Below are 18,484 nucleotides of genomic sequence, written 5' to 3'. Positions count from 1 at the left end.
TGAATGAAACGCTTCAAATCGGGTGATTTTAGGTCAATGGTTTACATGCAAAATCAGTAGCGCACTCTGCCGGTAGGGAATAGTAAGATGGCGGATCGAACACTTCCGGTGGCTTCACTGCCTAACGGCAGTTTAGAACGCAATGAGCAATCCAGTCATTATATAGATCAGTGATTTGAACACTTTATAAAAATAGCTTTGTTTCCATTACCCTTTAAATTGCGCAAATTTAAATTGCAAATTGAAAATACGCCTAATGGAAATGCGTCAATTGCGCAAAAACTTTCATATATCACAAAAAAAGTTTTTATGCTCGCATGAAGTGGTTTTTCAGGCAATTCGAAAAACAAATATTTTGTAAAACAGCAATGGAAACGGCATATTCGCATTTACAGGTCGCATTTTAATCGACATTTATAAAATATCGTCAAAGTTTTGCGCAAATCTGTAATGGAACAACTGACTGTATGATTTTGAGATCCATCTTTTCACACAGAGGACAACTGAGGGACTCATGCAATTATTACAGAAGGTTCAAACACTCACTGATGCTGCAGAAGGAAACGTGATGCATTAAAAACCAGGGAGTAGAAACTTTATGAATTTGAAGATCAGGGTAAATTTAACTGATTTTGTCTTCTGGGAAACATCTTCTGTAGCTTCTGAAGGGTAGTACCAAATGAAGAAAATATGATATTTAGGCAAAATGAGAAAAATTTACACATCTTCATTCTGTTCAAAAGTTTACACCCCGGGATCTTAATGCATTGTGTTTCCTTCTGGAGCATCAGCAAGCATTTGAACCTTCTGTAATAGTTGCATATGAGTCCCTCAGTTGCCCTCAGTGTGAAAAGATGGATCTCAAAATCATACAGTCATTGTTGAAAAGGGTTCAAATACACAAAAATGCTGAAAAACCAAACAATTGTGGAACCTAAAGGATTTTTCTGAAGAACAGCAGGCAGTTTAACTGTTCAGGAACAACAAGGAACTCATAAACAACTACCACTAAAAAAACCCCACAGCTGTGGATCATTCAGGTAACAACACAGTATTAAGAATTAAGCGTATGTAAACTTTTGAAAGGGGTCATAGTTCAACTAATATTTTCTCATGTGAACTATATGTAAAAGTATTTTGTGTGAAATGTCTTATTCAGGTGAGTACTAAATATACAATAACATGCATTTTGTATGATCCCTCTTATTTTGGTAAACTAATTAACATTTTGCAGATTCTGTAAGGTGTATGTAAACTATTGACATTAACTGTATGTCAACAACGATGATAAGCTTGACACTTTTATTCAATATGGATGAGTTTAAAAGCAGACATAAAGGCAATGAAAGCAGTTAGTGCTGAGAGTCTGTTAAGCAACTTTACAACATTTCATTTGAAAAAACAAACAAACAAAATAAAATGTCAAATACACTGAAACTCACAGATCTTCAGAACAAACCACTAAAATAAAAGCTTGCTTTGTGTGTGTGTGTGTGTGTGTGTGTAGAGCCCTACTTTACCTTGTTATTTCAAGCATGTATGAGTTTCTTTCTTCTGTTAAAAACAAAAGAAGATATTTTGAAGAATGTTGGTAAATAAAGAGTTGGTGGTGACCAATGACTTCCATAGTATGAAAAAAAAAATACTATGGAAGTCAATAGATACCGATAACATTCTTCAAAATATCATCTTTTTTGCTCAGTAGCGAACCTTGAAAGGTTCTTTGGGGAACCATAAATGGTTCTTCTATAGCTTCACTATAAAAACTATTTTGAATCTTTATTTTTAAGAGTGCAGTATGCATTTTGCACACATGTTGAGGCTTGTTTAGTTCTCATAGTTCTGTATAGAAGCCCTGAGTCTGTACTGAGTTTAGATGAGGAACCTGAAGCAGCTCCTGTCCTCACAAACTCCACATGCTGTTCTGCTCGGCATCTTTTCCAGGATTCAGCAAACGGGGGCCAAATCCAAACATTATCCGCTGCTTTCCCAAAGACGAAAGGATGTTCTGCCGTTTGTCCCAGGAGGACAAAACTGCTGCAAGACTTCTTTTATACTTCTTTTTGCCTGTATGTGAAAGTCTGCCTTGATGGCTCCCCTAGACATCTACCACTGCTACGTACATGCGAAACAGCTCGATTTTTATCTCTATGTGGAATTTAATTTCTAAAAGGACAAAGATGACGTTGGATTATTTTAGATGGCCTGAATGCTTAAGTAGGCTTTTTTGGATGAGGTAATAAATAGATGCATAAATAATTAACAAACACCTTTAAAATCACCAGAAGGATTCTCATCGCAAGCCATTATTTGCTGTGTAATTAGCACTGAATTTTAATTGCTCAATTAGACTGATAGCACTGTCTGTGGCATTGAAATCGAACTAATCCAATGGATAAATTCTGTTTCCTTTTGTGTTTAATGTAGTGCAGTGCTTGAAACAATATTGTAAGCATACAGTTTATATTTGGAGTGCTGTTTGAATTAGAGATATGAACATTATAACACTAAGAAAGAAGTATCCTAATCAAGTAATAGTGGTGTATCAGTCTGTGATATTGCTGTTATACAACAGTCTGGATCAGGGTAATTTTTTAAACCTTGATGGATGTCAAAGTTTTCACTGGTCTCAAAAAAAAAAAAAAAAAAAAAAAAAAAAAATAATAGATCAATTTGTATTTCTATTTTAAGGCAAGGCAAGGCAAGTTTATTTATATAGCACATTTCATACACAATGGCAATTCAAAGTGCTGTACATAAAAGGAATTAAAATCATAATAGCATAAAAATCATAAAAAATTTAAATAATAATCACAACAATAAAAACAGAGAATTTAAGAACATTTAAGATGATTTAAAAAATTTATTTTAAAATTAATTAGCACAGTAAAATGATTATACATAAAATAATGCAGTCTGTTCGGACGTAGCACAGTGCTCATTCAATAAATGCACAACTGAACAGATGAGTTTTGAGTCTGGATTTAAATGTGGCTAATGTATTAGCACATCTGATCTCTTCTGGAAGCTGGTTCCAACTGCGGCATAATAGCTAAAAGCGGATTCCCCTTGTTTTGTGTGAACCCTTGATATTATTGACTCGATCCTAGAGATCTGAGTTGTCTGTTAGGTTTATATTCAGTGAGCATATCTGCAATGTATGTAGGTCCTAGGCCATTGAGTGCTTTATAAACAAGTAAAAGTACTTTAAAATCTATCCTAAACATAACTGGAAGCCAGTGTAAGGACCTGAGGACTGGTGTGATATGCTCTGATTTTCTGGTTCTAAATTTCACAAATTATTTTAGTGAAATTATAAAGTAAATTTAAATAAAAAAATATATTAAATAATAAATTAATTTAACAATGTTTTATTTTATAACTAACATTTTAAGTTTAAATTATGTATTTATGTAAAATGTAAACGATTTACAAAATAAAACAAAACAAAAAAATATATATGTATGTTTGTCACCATAAAAAAAGTATATATATATATATGTTGGAAACATTTGTGCTGCTTTATTTTATTTTTTATTTTTTGGACCTGTGATACTTTTTTTCAGGATTCTTTGATGAATAAAGTCTTTATATTGCTTTATACTCTGACTTAAGTCTTTATATTGTTAGAAAAGATTTCTATTTTGAATAAATGCTGTTCTTTTTAACTTTTAACTTTCCAAAAAGTCTTTACTATCACTTTTACACTTATCACTTAACAAATTTAACACATCCTTGCTGAATAAAAGTATTAATTTCTTTCAAAGAGAGAGAGAAAAATTACTGACCCCAAACTTTGAACGAGGTGTTTATTGTTACAAAAGTTTTCTATTTTAAATACATTCTGTTCTTTTTAACATTTTATTTATCAAAGAATCCTAAAAAAGTATCACAGTTTCCAAAAAAATATGAAGCAGCACAACTGTGTCCAACACTGATAATAAATCTGCATATTAGAATGATTTCTGAAGGATCATGTGACACTGAATACTGAAGTAATGAAGCTGAAAATTCAGCTTTATATCATAGGAATACATTATATTTTAAAGTGCATTGAAATAGAAAACCACTATTTAACATTGCATTACATTTCACAGTATTACAGTTTTTTTTTTTTTTTAATCAAATAAACGCAGCCTTGATGAGCAGAAAAGTGTTTTTTAAAAAGCATTAAAAATCTTACTGATCCAAAACTTTTGAGCGGCAGTGCATATAATTGTATTTTGTTTCTATTTATTTATTGCTTACTGCTAAATTTCACTGGCCCCAACTCAAAAATTAAATTTTAATGACTTTAGATTTATAATTGTAAGATTAAAAAACAAACAAAACAAAACAAAAAATGTTTAATATTTCACCATTTTATTTAATAACAAAAAATATATAATTTACTATGTTTATTTTTTCACAAAATGTTACATTTTCTTTAAAATTCTTTTAAAAAGTTTTTGATAATAGCTGGAAATTATTCAGTCATCTAATTAAAACTCTCACACTGGTGCAGATCATCCTATCATGTCTGTTATTGACGGCATTGATCATTTCTTGCAGACGCGTAGAAAACCTTGTATGGCAGTTGATGATGATGACTTTAATATGTGATGTGCCTGAGTTAGACATGCAACACAAAACCAAGTCGGCCCTCTTAATTACCTGTTAGCAGGAACACAATGTCCTCTCTTTGTAATTAAGCGAAGAAAAGAACAGGTACAATAACAGGCCTTTGATTCCTTAAATAGACCTACTACACTCTTACGCTGCCACCAACCCTGTACTTTATTCAGACCCACTGAACGCCCAATTATGTCTCTCTACATTGAATCTACACATCCTCCTCCTCCTCCTCATATGTTGTTAGGTGAGCAGATGGGCAGATAAAGGGTTAACTGTCCTCCTCTTGTTCACAGCTCCCGTATGAAGGACCAGTGGTGAAATCGCTTGTTATAACTTCACTTGTCCATAGGGAGAAAAAATAAATAAAATACATGCAGAATGGGATCCAGATGATGTGATTATTCCTATTATAATGACTTAATCCAAAAGCAGGATTTTAATACAGCGCTGAGGCTGTTCGGAAATGCCTCATAAATAAACAAACAGAGGCAGTGCGCACAAATAAAACATTAGAATAACAAAAAAGGCTCTCTAAACAGAGGTGGTGCACATGCATTATGGAAATTTGCTAATGAGCTTGCTCTCCAAAGGTTTCGGCAAATGACGAGCGGCAGATCCTGATCACCTGTGCACACTGGATCTGATTCCCGTCTGATCCACATCTAGGTCAGTGCAGATGTGGCAAAAAACAAAATGATGGGGGAAAATCATGTCATTGAGGACAAAGATGAGATGGAGAGCAGTTGCCATGGTGATGCGATAGCCACACCTGTGTGTGTGAGGAGAGAGACAGGCCGAGAGAGGGAGACAGGGTTTTGAGTTTGTGCTGAATGGTTTCACTAGGCCTCATTTGATACGTTATTCCCTGATACGAGTCCCTCCTTTCTCCCAGGATCAAAACACACTGTGTTGCTTTCCGAGGCAAAACTTGATGCTTAATTACCACAATTTGGAACAAGGAAGATGTGTGTGTGAATTAATAATTCATGGATGTGAATTATAGAGAACTGCTAATGAAATATTCTGTTTCTGAAAGTCACCTGGAAGAACTGTAGTTTGAATGTGTTTAGCTTATTGATTACAGATGACGTGTGTTAAATGACGGCACTTCTATGGAACATCAGTTTGTCGACTGACTGGCTAATACACAAAATCAGAAACAAATCGGAAAAAAAGTGGCTTACATGGTACCAGATTGAAAGAATCAGCACTTTGATGGTGAACAAATTGCTGAATTTGCTACTTTCTTTTAGTTTTGTGGTGTCAATTCTTTGAAATTTAATCTGTTTTGTTTGAGGCACATAATAGAAAGTTAACTAGATATCAGTTGATTTTATAGTTTGCTTTGATTTTGAGTATATATCTGCCCTGGTGAAAAAAACAGCTAAAACCAGCCTAGGCTGGTTGGCTGGTTTTAGCTGGTCAACCAGCCTGGTTTTAGCTGGTCAAAGCTGGGAGGCAGGCTGGTTTTAGAGGGGTTTTGGCCATTTTTCCAGCCTGGCCAGGCTGGGAGACCAGCTAAAACCAACCATTTCCGGCTTAAACCAGCTAAGACCAGCCAACCAGCCTAGGCTGGTTTTAGCTGTTTTTTTCAGCAGGGTAGATATATAGGTAACAATTTACAATAAGGTTCATTAGTTAACATTAGTTAACTAGTTAACATGAACTAAGAATGAACAATACTACAGCAGGGGTCTTCAACTAAAACTTGAGGTCCAGTAATAAACTCTCCTCATCAGCCGAGGTCCAGACATTTATACAGTCAAGCCCAAAATTATTCATACCCCTGGCAAATTCTGACTTAGTAACTTTTATTCAACCAGCAAGTTTTTTTTTTTTTTTTTTTTTGTTTTTTGATCGGAAATGACACAGGCTTCTCCCAAAAGATAATAAGATGATGTACAAAAGGCATCATTGTGGAAAAAAATATCACTCAGCTTTTATTTACATTTGAACAAAAAGTGGCATGTCCAAAATTATTCACACCCTTTGCAAACTGTCACAGTCTATGGAAAAATCCAAAGTTCTATACCATTCCAAATAGTCCAGGCTGTTCTAAAGCATCCTAATTACCCTGATTCATTGGGAACAGCTGTTTTAATCAACTCAACAGGTGAAAACAGAAGCTCTCTGCTGTTGGTTTGTGGACAGTCATGGCTAAGACAAAGGAGCTCACTGAGGACCTGCGGCTGCGCATTGTGGCTGCTCACAAGTCAGAAAAGGGCTATAAGACCATATTTACATGTTTTGAAGTTCCAGTGGCTACAGTGCAAAGTATTATTTAAAAATACAAGACGTTCCGCACTGTGAAAAATCTTAGAGGACGTGGTCGGAAGCCAAAAGTGACACCTGTGCTGGCCAGGAGGATAGTGAGAGAGGTAAAAAAGAATCCAAGGATCACCATCCAAGGCTGATGAATCTGGGCTCTGCTGGTGGCGACATCTCAAGGCAGACAGTTCAACGGACACTGCACACCGCTGGGTTTCACAGATGCAGACCAAGGAGGACACCACTTCTCCAGATAAGGCACACAAAAGCCACTTGACCTTTGCAAATGCTCGTCTGGACAAAGAAGACGACTTCTGGTCTTCTGTTTTATGGTCAGATGAAACAAAAAATGAATTGTTTGGCCGCAATGATGTAGCCTTGATTTGGCATAAAAAAGGAGAAGCCTTCAACCCTAAGAACACCATCCCCACTGTCAAACATGGTGGTGGGAACCTAATGTTTCGGGGGTGTTTTTCAGCTGGCAGACCAGGGAACCTAATCACAGTAAACGGCACCATGAAAAAGGAGCAATACATCAGAATTCTCAACAACAGCATCAGGCAGTCTGCAGAGAAACTTGGCCTTGGGCACCAGTGGACATTTTAACACGACAGCGACCCAAACACACACACGAATCCAATTGAGAATCTGTGGAGGGAGCTAAAGATCAGGGTTATGGCAAGGAGACCCTCCAACCTGAAAGAGTTGGAGCTCATCATTAAAGATGAATGGGAAAAAAGCGTTTGATTGCTGTAATAGCCAATAAAGGCTTTTTTATTGATTTTTGAGAAGGATATGAATAATATTGGACATGACACTTTTTGTTCAAATGTAAATAAAAGATGAGTAATATTTTTTTTTTCACAATGATGCCTCATCGTATTATTATCTTCTGGGAGACGTCTGTGTTATTTTTAATAATAATAATACAAAAAACTTGCTGGTTGAATAAAAGTAATTTTAAGTCAGAATTTGCTATGGGTATGAATAATTTTGACTGTATATAAAAACAATTGATGGTTTTTGCGAGAGATCTGCAGGATATTTAAGACCTTTTTTAAGACCTGCACAAAAATAAATGAATAAATAAATAAAAAATTAAAACGACTGTAAAAAGACTTACAATTTAAATGCAGGTTTCACAAAAACAAAAAGATTTATTGAAAGATAAACTTCACATTTCAGCCTTCAGTAGTCAAAAGTATTTTTATCAACAATTATTATCAATCAAGTATTATATTAATTAAATATAAATATATTTTACTGCTTTAATTGTTTACATTTTTATAATACATTATCTTGTCGATCCATCAGTTTACATTTACTCTACGTGTTTGCTGCTTAAAAACATGGATTAATTTTCACATTGGTCTTTTTGACAACAGCAGACGTACGGGCTGATTGAAAATGGAAGATCAATCTCTTCCAGCAGAAGGCACTTTCGGGAATGGCAGTACACAAAGCAGCGAAGCAGCTGACTTTGAAACATGCAGCGCTCATATTTATTCAATAGATAGCCTTTTGAAGTATAATGGCAATTTTTGTCTTTCAGTCACCACATTTAAGACCACCTGAAATCATAATAAGACTTTCTTAACCAACAACCTATTTAATAACCTAACACGAAATACGTTTATCATTTTTTCATTTTTTCACCCAGTGAATTTTTTTTTTTTTTTTTTAAATCCCTATAAATCATGACCACTTTTTCAGATCAAGCTGATCACAGATTTTTGGCAGAGTAACGTAGTTCTGCACAAGCCCCTCCAGCGACTGTTGACTTACACGGCGGTTTTAAAATAGATCCGCCCGGAGTGAGCTGTAAACGGTCCACCAATTTTTTGATGACGAAGCAGAAGTAGAAAAGAATGTCTTCTAAGTGATTGAGTTTTGATTGTTTTGTTGTCGGATGTAATAACGGACATAGCAGTCATCATTTACTCCTGGCATCTGAGCCGCTGAAGACGCAGAGGATTACTTTTGTTTTTGAAGGGAATGTGTCCCCCGATCTGCCTAAATTTATCTATGTTTGTGGTCCAGCTTTTATGAATATTTGCAAATCACCTTTCTTAATTATGTGCTAGTTAGCAAGTTCTGTGATTAAATGAGGCTAAAGTCAGCAGAGCTCATTAGCATTTAAAGGCACATGTACCGAAACGGGTTGCTGTGAACAGAGCTGTTTTTGACAAGGCAAAAAGGATGTTGTTTTACACTACCATTGAGAAATTTGAACCAAAGTTTGTTATAGACTTCTCATTAAGAACCTAAAGAATCATATTAACTTGTTAAAAAAAGACATTTGATGACCCCTTTAAACTAAAAGAAAGTTGTTGAAATGAGTCTATTATTGTGGTATTGACTTCATGTAGCACTGTGTTTGCTGTCTTCTGTCTTCAGGTTGTATTTCCGCAGTGATCTTATGGATTCATGAATGAACCGCTCGTTTTAAAGTCTTCCTGGTCTACTGACATTTGTTAAGACATTTGCTTTAAACATTACAATGCTCACGATAACTTTGTTACCTGTACAATACATAAATCCACTTTACCAGATAAACTAATTTTAGACAGCGATGCCATAGAAATATATAGAGCTACCGCACATGGAAGTTCAAAGACAATATTCTAAAGATGACGCTTGTTTCTCTGGAGAATAAGGTCCATTGGAACTTTTGAGAAAGAAGTAATTCCTGGATTTGCATTTTTTTTTCTAGTTTTGTGGCATTAAATCTTTAAAAAACTTAAATTTTTGTTTGAGGCAATTAATAGCAAGTTAGCTAGGCTCCGTCCATTGATTTTATATTCTACTCGGATTTGTCTGTAAAGATATTTTATTATTAGACACTTTGGACTGTCTGAAATTCTTATTACAGTTTCAGTTATCTTGTCATTTTTTAAATTATTGTTTATTTATTTCTTTATTTATGTTAGCTTGTTTTCAAGTGTTTGTAAACCAACACAGATATATTTATTTACAGATTTTAGTATTTTTGACATAGGTACTATTATAGTTTTTTTTAATAGTTTTTTTAAATGAGATTTCTTATTTTTGTTTTCATTCTCATTTTGGTTAAAGTGTTAGTAATTTTGTTGTGTTGTGTTTTTGTCTATTATTATTATTATTATTATTATTATTATTATTATTATTATTATTATTATTGTTATTATTATTATTATTATTTTAATATGTTTATATAAATTAAGTTTTAAGTTTTAGTTTAAGGTTTAGTTATTTTAGTACTTAAACTTGCCTATTATTGCAGTATTGGTTCTTTTAAGGAAAAAGTCATTTTTCTATTTATTTTTTTATTTTTAAATTAAAATGTTGTTTAAGGTACTTTATAGCAAGTTAACTATATATCTAATGATTTTCAGATTTTTTTTTGTGTCAGTTAAGCTATGTTATTAATATTAATTTTGGACTGATTGAAATTGTGATGGCAGTTATTTTGACTTTTTCAAAGTGACACCAAGTGTTATTTTAGTATCATTGATATACTATGGTAGGTTTGGTTAATATTGTGAATTAGATTATTGTGCTTTCATTTTAATTATAACATTTTACTAATTTTTGTTATGTTTTTGTACTTTTTAATTTACATACACACACACACACGCACACACACACACACACACACACACACACACACACACACACACACACACACACACACACACACACACACACACACACACACACACACACACACACACACACACACACACACACACACACACACACACACAAATAAAATATGACAAGAACTCAATAATTAAATTGTCAGAACAAATTCATCTCAGATAACTGATAGAAAGATATGTAACAAAACATGGTCAAGTCAAAATGTTTTATCAGTTTTACTGGTAGTCCACTGTATTATGATTTTTTTGGAGTATAATATGTCACAGTTTACTTTATTTTGCTATCCTCACTTACATTTATAAACTATAGTGTTCTGTTTATTTCAAGTAATGATTTTTTATGGTTGTAGTCTTAGTTAATGATAATAATTCTGTCTGACAGTGCTGTGTAATTGAATAAATCTGTTATTGTGGTATCAGGTATTGAAAATTAATACTCTCATAAATAGCTTGTAAAAACAAAATAAATGGTACCTGCTATTTATGACCCTAAAATCTGTACTCTTTTGACAAATACTGAGTGTACATGAAAGCCCTGGTAGATGACGAGCACTTACCATTTAATTTCACAATATTTTCTCCAGCTAAACAAGCATGAAATGTCATTTGAGTTCATATGCAATATATAGATGTTAATTAAGTAAGGCAAGGCAAGGCAAGGCAAGGCAAGGCAAGTTTATTTATATAGCACATTTCATACACAATGGTAATTCAAAGTGCTGTACATAAAGGAATTAAAATCATAATAGCATAATAATCATTAAAATTAAAGATAATAATCACAACAATAAAAACAGAGAATTTAAGAACATTTAAGATGAATTAAAATTTATTTAAAATTAATTAACACAGTAAAATGATTATACATAAAATATTGCAATCTGTTCGGACGTAGCACAGTGCTCATTCAATAAATGCACAACTGAACAGATGAGTTTTGAGTCTGCATTTAAATGTGGCTAATGTATTAGCACATCTGATCTCTTCTGGAAGCTGATTCCAACTGTGGGCGGCATAATGGCTAAAAGCAGATTCCCCTTGTTTTGTGTGAACCATTGATATTACTAACTGACTCAATCCTAGAGATCTGAGTTGTCTGTTAGGTTTGTATTCAGTGAGCATATCTGCAATGTATGTAGGTCCTAGGCCATTGAGTGCTTTATAAACAAGTAAAAGTACTTTAAAATCTATCCTAAACATAACTGGAAGCCAGTGTAAGGACCTGAGGACTGGTGTAATATGCTCAGATTTTTTGGTTCTAGTCAGAATCCTGGCAGCAGCGTTCTGTATGAGCTGCAGCTGTCTAATGGTCTTCTTGGGAAGGCCAGTGAGGAGACCATTGCAATAGTCCACCCTGCTGGTGATAAAGGCATGAACAAGTTTCTCCAAGTCTTGACGGGAAACAAAACATCTAATTCTTGCAATGTTTTTGAAATGATAGTATGCTGATTTAGTTACTGCTTTGACATGGCTACTGAAACTGAGGTCTGACTCCAGAATCACACCAAGATTCTTGACTTGATTGTTTGTTTTTTGACCCCTAGCATCAAGGTACGCATTTACCTTATAAACTTCATCTTTGTTTCCAAATGCAATGACTTCTGTTTTCTCCTTGTTTAACTGAAGAAAGTTTTGGCACATCCAACTGTTAATTTCATCAATGCATTGGCAGAGAGAGTCAATGGGGCTGTAGTCATTTGGCGATAAGGCTAGGTAAATCTGGGTATCATCTGCATAGCTGTGATATGCAATTTGGTTCTTTCTCATTATTTGACTTAGTGGGAGCATATACAGGCTGAACAACAGCGGCGCAAGAATTGAACCTTGTGGGACTCCGCATGTCATGGGCGTCCACTTAGACTTATGCTCTCCTATACTAACATAATAGCCTCTCCCTTCTAAGTATGACCTGAACCATTTGAGAACCATCCCAGAAAGCCCGACCCAGTTTTCCAGTCTATCTAGAAGAATGTTGTGATTGACAGTGTCGAATGCAGCACTGAGATCTAGTAATACCAGCACTGATATTTTGCCAGAATCAGAATTTAGGCGAATATCATTTATTATCTTTATGAGCGATGTCTCTGTGCTATGATGTGGTCTGAAACCAGATTGGAAATGGTCCAGGTATCCATTTGAGTTTATGTAGTGGTTCAGCTGGCACATTCTACTGATGGATGCCGGAGTGAAAAATAGATATTGTCCTTTAGCACTCTCGCACCAAGTTTGTTTGGGTGGAGGCCATCCAGTTTGAACAGTTGTCTATGGCCCCAGAAAAGGTTGAAGTTGTCAATGAAGTTGACTCCTTTTAGACTGCAGGTTCTTTGTAGCCAGGTATTCAGGCCAAGCCACCGTGAAAACATGTTAGTTCCCCTTGCTGGGAGTGGTCCACTGATGAACGACTGAACTTCAAGTCTTCGAAGTGTTTCAATGAGTTCACCAAAATCCTTCTTTAGGAGTTCTGACTGCTCTTTCCGAATATCATTCTTTCCCACATGGATGATGATTCGATTTGCAGTCTTGTGTTTCATTAGAATGTTCCGAAGTTCCTTGTTCACATCGGAGACGGTTGCTTGAGGAAAGCAGCATGTAGTTGTAGTTCTGCTACTTATATTTCTGATAATAGAGTCACCCACTTTCAGAGTCCAGGGGCCTCATTTATAAAGACTTGCGTAGAAACCATCCTTGATTTTATCTAAGAACTTTTCTGATTTGATCGTAAGAGCGATTCAGAGAAACGAACGTACACACGAAATCCATGCGTACGCCAGTCATTCGGTTATAAATCACAAATGATCGTGGAATTGTGTGCAGCTGAATGTTCCGCCGTCGAAACGCCCCTGCTTAATTAATTAACATATAAAATGAGCTCATTCCTAAAGCAACAACTCTGTGACAATGGCAAGTAAAAAGGAGCGCAAGAAATCAAATTATAGTGAGGCTGAACTATCTGCAATACCAGGCATTACCACAAGGAAACGGTCGTACGCCAAGCTGGAATCTGACGTGCAGATAAGTACTTTTCCACGTCAAAGATGGTTTTTTATAAATCTGTACTTTGACGTGGATTTGATCGTACGAACACTCTAAGATCAAATCAGTGCGTAAGAAAGTTTTATAAATGAGGCCCCTGGGCTCGGCTGTGCTCTGAGCTGAGTGCCGCTGTCTGCTCGACCTTGCACGCCTGTTTGTAGCGATGTTAGCAGCTGGCTGATACGATCCATGTTCAGTCACATTTGGGGATTCCTCACCCACATTCATTAATGCTTCAAGTCTGTTTTCGAGCTGTATAGGGGGTGGTAAAACACCAGTTTTTGCAAGCCTTGTCATAGCCATATCTGGGGTAGAGGATGCTACCGCAGCAATACGAGATACTCTTGACAGTCTGATGTCTCGAGTGCCTTTGGGTCTCGCTCCCTGTTTGTGCCATCGATTTGTGTGTCGACCAGTTTTGGCTTGTTCCTCTACACTTATAAACTGTCGATATTGACTAGATTCACAGAACTCACCGGCTGTATGCTGAGGGGGTCTGTGATGATGATCTTCTGTGTGTTCCGCCTGTTTTGGAAGTCCAGCAAGTAACTTTGTTTCTAAAACCACAATCCTTTGTAGAAGTCTGTGGCAGTTTGTGCAGCAAGTAGATTCCAGAAGAGGCATTTTCTTTCTTGTCTGTTGAAAGTAGGCAGCTGTGTTTTCCCGTCTCCGGAATGTAAGCTGCTGGCAGTGGGAGGCAAAAAGTCTCCTTTTTCGTAATGTTTGTATCAAAAATGTGTTGTCTGAGCACTGTGCTGATATACTGAAGTTAAAATCTTAGAAAAATGTGAGAAAGTTCATAAACAGGGAGCAAAGCGCGGAGCAGTAAGCAAGAGCGTCCGAACAGTAGCAAAGCCGGAAGCAAAAAAAAAAAGTAATGTCATATGAACTGCTGTTGACTGAAAAAAAGAGAAAAGAGGAGTTCCAGAGACTGTATGTGTGCAATGCAGATGTGCATGAACTATTTTTGCTACTATCATCACCACTCATATGCACACTGATAATATTTCCTCATCGTATTTTTCACAAGACAGTTCTTTTTTAAACTCAGAATAGCCTTTCTATCGCTAACCTTTCCAACCTGCACGTGGAATACCTAAGCAATTGTTTTCAGTTAATTAAAAATTATTATGTGCTATTGTTCTGAATCGTCCCCAATTTTCATGCACAAACAAATAGGAAAGATAATAACACAAGATAGTTACACTTAATTACTGGATAAGCAGAAATATAACTGCAAAAGCTCATTAAATCAAGTGTCTAATTACTTCAGTGACTTCCATCAGTTCCTGGAATATTTATTTATATATTTATTCTCTTTTAAGGGAGGGTGTGTGTCTAATAACCCTCCAGGAGAGAGGGGAGAAAAAAACATGCATGTGAGGCGGTTAGGTTGTAACTACTGTGTTGTGATTGCAATCTTTAATGACTTCTGAATTTCAAATCTCCTTCCAGTCATCTAACATTTAAATCAATGCTGTTTTCTCTTTAAAGTGAAGGAGAGCCACGCCAACAGTTGCGGCTTTACAATGAGAGACTGCATGCGACTGTGAAATATTTATCATTTCATGGCACAGCAGGATGATTTTCTAACTATCCAAACCTTTAATGCTTTCTTCCAAGGACGACGATAACATAAATTATGCATGAGTTGCAACAACTGTTTGCCCATTCAGACTGATGATCTAGATTGATGCAGGAACAAGCTTTGGATGAAAGTTTACACTTTAAACACTTTATCAGAGTAATTGTTTTGGTCGGCATTGCTAAGAAAGATAGAAAAGCCTTTCTCCTTTTGTGAATGTCTTACTTGTTAGTGACTTTTGTTTGATTTAGTTTTATTTCTTTAATGTTTTGAGTTAATGTATTAATTAAACCCTCTAGGCATATCTTAACACAATATATTATTTAGATGATTCAGTTATAGTACCATGGAGATCTGCATGAATCAGATTTGTTGACTTTAAACCTCCTGGTGCTTAATTACCAAATTGTTAAATTGTTAATGAATAAAATAATTTAAACTGTTGTAAATCTTGGATGTTTTAAAAGTTTATTGTTATGAAAAATGCACAAAGTTTACTATAAAACTCAGAAAATTAATGGTATTAATCCAAATAAGTTCTATTCCAAACTCGCTTTCAGTGAGATTTTGTTTGGCACAGTACCAACTATTTCCACTAGTTGCTTTCCATTTGTTTTCAACACGGCCATTTTTTTATTCTAATTTTTTTTCTGGATCATTTAACCTTTTTGAGTCATGTCTAAGATTGATTGATTGATTGATTGATTGATTGATTGATTGATTGATTGATTGATTGATTGATTGATTGATTGATTGATTGATTTTTTTCACATAGCACATGCCACAACCTTTACCAAGTTTCATACCATTCCAATGAAGTAACACTGTAGTAAATGTAGGAATATTGTCAAAATGCACCAGAGGGTTAAATGTGTGAATAACTTAACTTAAGGTTTAAATGATAACATTTGTTTGTAATTTTATGGAAATCTTGCTGTGCTCTTTTCCTTTGACAGATATGATATCTATGTAAGCTTCTTTCTGTCACAGGATAAAAACATAAAAAGGTAACAGTGACTTTTTTTTATCTCAAAATTTGGCACAAACAGGCTTCTATTTATATCTAGTAGGTAAGGGTGCTTTAAAACATTTGAGAGAACTTGTATTGTGCAAACATTGCTACAGTATGTCACAAAAGTGAGTACACCCCTCACATTTTAGCAAACATTTTAGTATCTTCTCAAGGGACAATACTATAGAAATTAAACTTGAGTAGTCAATGTGCAGCTTGTTTGGCAGTATAGATTTATTGTCCCCTGAAAATTACTCAACATACAGCCATTATTGTCAAAATAGCTGGCAACAAAAGTGAGTACACCCTAGGTGAACTTGTCCAAAGTGTCAATATATTGTGTTAGAACCATTGTTATCTGGCACTGCCTTAATCATCCTGGGCAAGGAAATTGACCAGAGCTGCACAGGTTGTTGCTGGGATCCTCTTCCACTCCTCACAGAGCTGCTGGACGTTAGACACATGGTGCTTCTCCACCTTATGTTTGAGGATGCCCCACAGGTGCTTAATAGGGTTCAGGTCTGGAGACATACTTGGCCACCCCCTCACCTTCAGCTTCCTCAACAAGGCAGTTGTCATCTTGGTGGTGTGTTTGAGATCGTTATCATGTTGGAAAACTGCTGTATGCAAGACACAATTTTCTTGGTACTCCTCACCAGGGCATCGCCACACATGCTGGACACCATCTGAGCCAAACAAGTTTATCTTATAGTCTCATCAGACCACAGGACATGGTTCCAGTGATTCATGCTCTTGGACAGGTTGTCTGCAGCAAACTGTTTGCAGACTTTCTTGTGAGCCAGCTTCAGATGAGGCTTCCTTCTGGGACGATGCCTATGCAAACCGACTTGTTGCAGTGTGCAACGTATGGTCTGAGCACTGACAAGCTGACCTTCTACTTCTGCAACCCTTTATGCTGGCAGCACTCATGCATCTGTTTTTTGTGAAGCTAGGTTCTGCACCTGACGCATAGAACGAGTGCTCAACTTCGTTGATCGACCCTTGTAAGGCCTGTTCCGAATGGAACCCCATCTTGGAAAACCTCTGTATGACCCTGACCACTGTAGTGTAACTTGGTTTCAGGGTGTTACTGAACCTTTAATAGCCTTGGCCATCTTTGTGGAGAGCAACAATTCTAATTCTCAAATCCTCAGAGAGTTCTTTGCCATGAGATGCCATGTTAAACCATCTAGTGGTCAGTATGAGAGAATTGGGTAACACTTTATAATAACGTTCAGTTGTAAGTCATTTATAAGTGGTTAGTTAATGATAAAATAATGATTTGCAAAACATTCATAAATGTTCAATACGTGATATGCTAACAATTTGTGTATGTTTTGCTAATTCATTTACAAGTTATTTACAAGTAATTAGTTAATGATGAACTAATCATTTACAAATCATCACTATGCATTCATAAGTGATTAATAAGTGATATGTTGGTATTTTTATACGTTTTGTTTTGTTATAAATCATTTACAAGTGATTAGATAATGATGAACTAATAATTTACAAAACATGATTATATGTTCACAAATGATTATTAAGTAATATGCTAACAATTTACAAATCTGTCGTAATTTATCTTAAAAAATAGCATATCATGAAATAATCAAACAGATCCTTAGTAAGTGGTTAATATGTTACTAGTTAATATATTATTTGTCACTTAAAAATAATTAAAATATCAATCATTTAAATGTTTATCCTTCACTGAAGATTGCATCATGAATAAATCATTTACAAATCTTTCTGCATCCCCTAATCTAAAGTGTAAACAATTTACTCATTTTTCAAAGGTCCTTCACCCAGTGTGTATAACCACCTGATGCCCACACAACCTGTAACCGGCAGGTTTGTAAAACATTTACAACTGATGAGTAGTTTACACTTTAGATTAGGGGATGCAGAAAGATTTGTAAATGATTTATTCATTATTTATTCATCAAAAGCTTTTGAATACTTTGTAGTGTGTACTGCAATGTAAGGGCTGACTGGTGAGGGTAAAGATGTCTTCTCTGGCAAACATGAGCTGCACCCCAAATGACGCACTATACACTCTGCACTTATTCACTATGCACCATGTAGTGTATGAATTATATAAGGTTATTTAGTATTTTATAACGCCCTAAACAAGCTTTCACAGGAACCTCAATTTTTTTTTTTCATATCAACTTTAAATTTGGAATAACTTATTTAGATGTAAGACTTCAAATTGATATCAAATTTAGGATAAAACCTGTTATGTACAATATGTATTTTATATAAAATATAATAAAAATTGTACAGTGTATTCTCTTTAGAGTAAATTTAAACTTCTGTAATTTGTTA

This window comes from Garra rufa, chromosome 11 (assembly GCF_049309525.1).
Source record: "Garra rufa chromosome 11, GarRuf1.0, whole genome shotgun sequence".
Classification (NCBI taxonomy): Eukaryota; Metazoa; Chordata; class Actinopteri; order Cypriniformes; family Cyprinidae; genus Garra; species Garra rufa.
Note: the sequence above shows the minus strand (reverse complement) of the source record.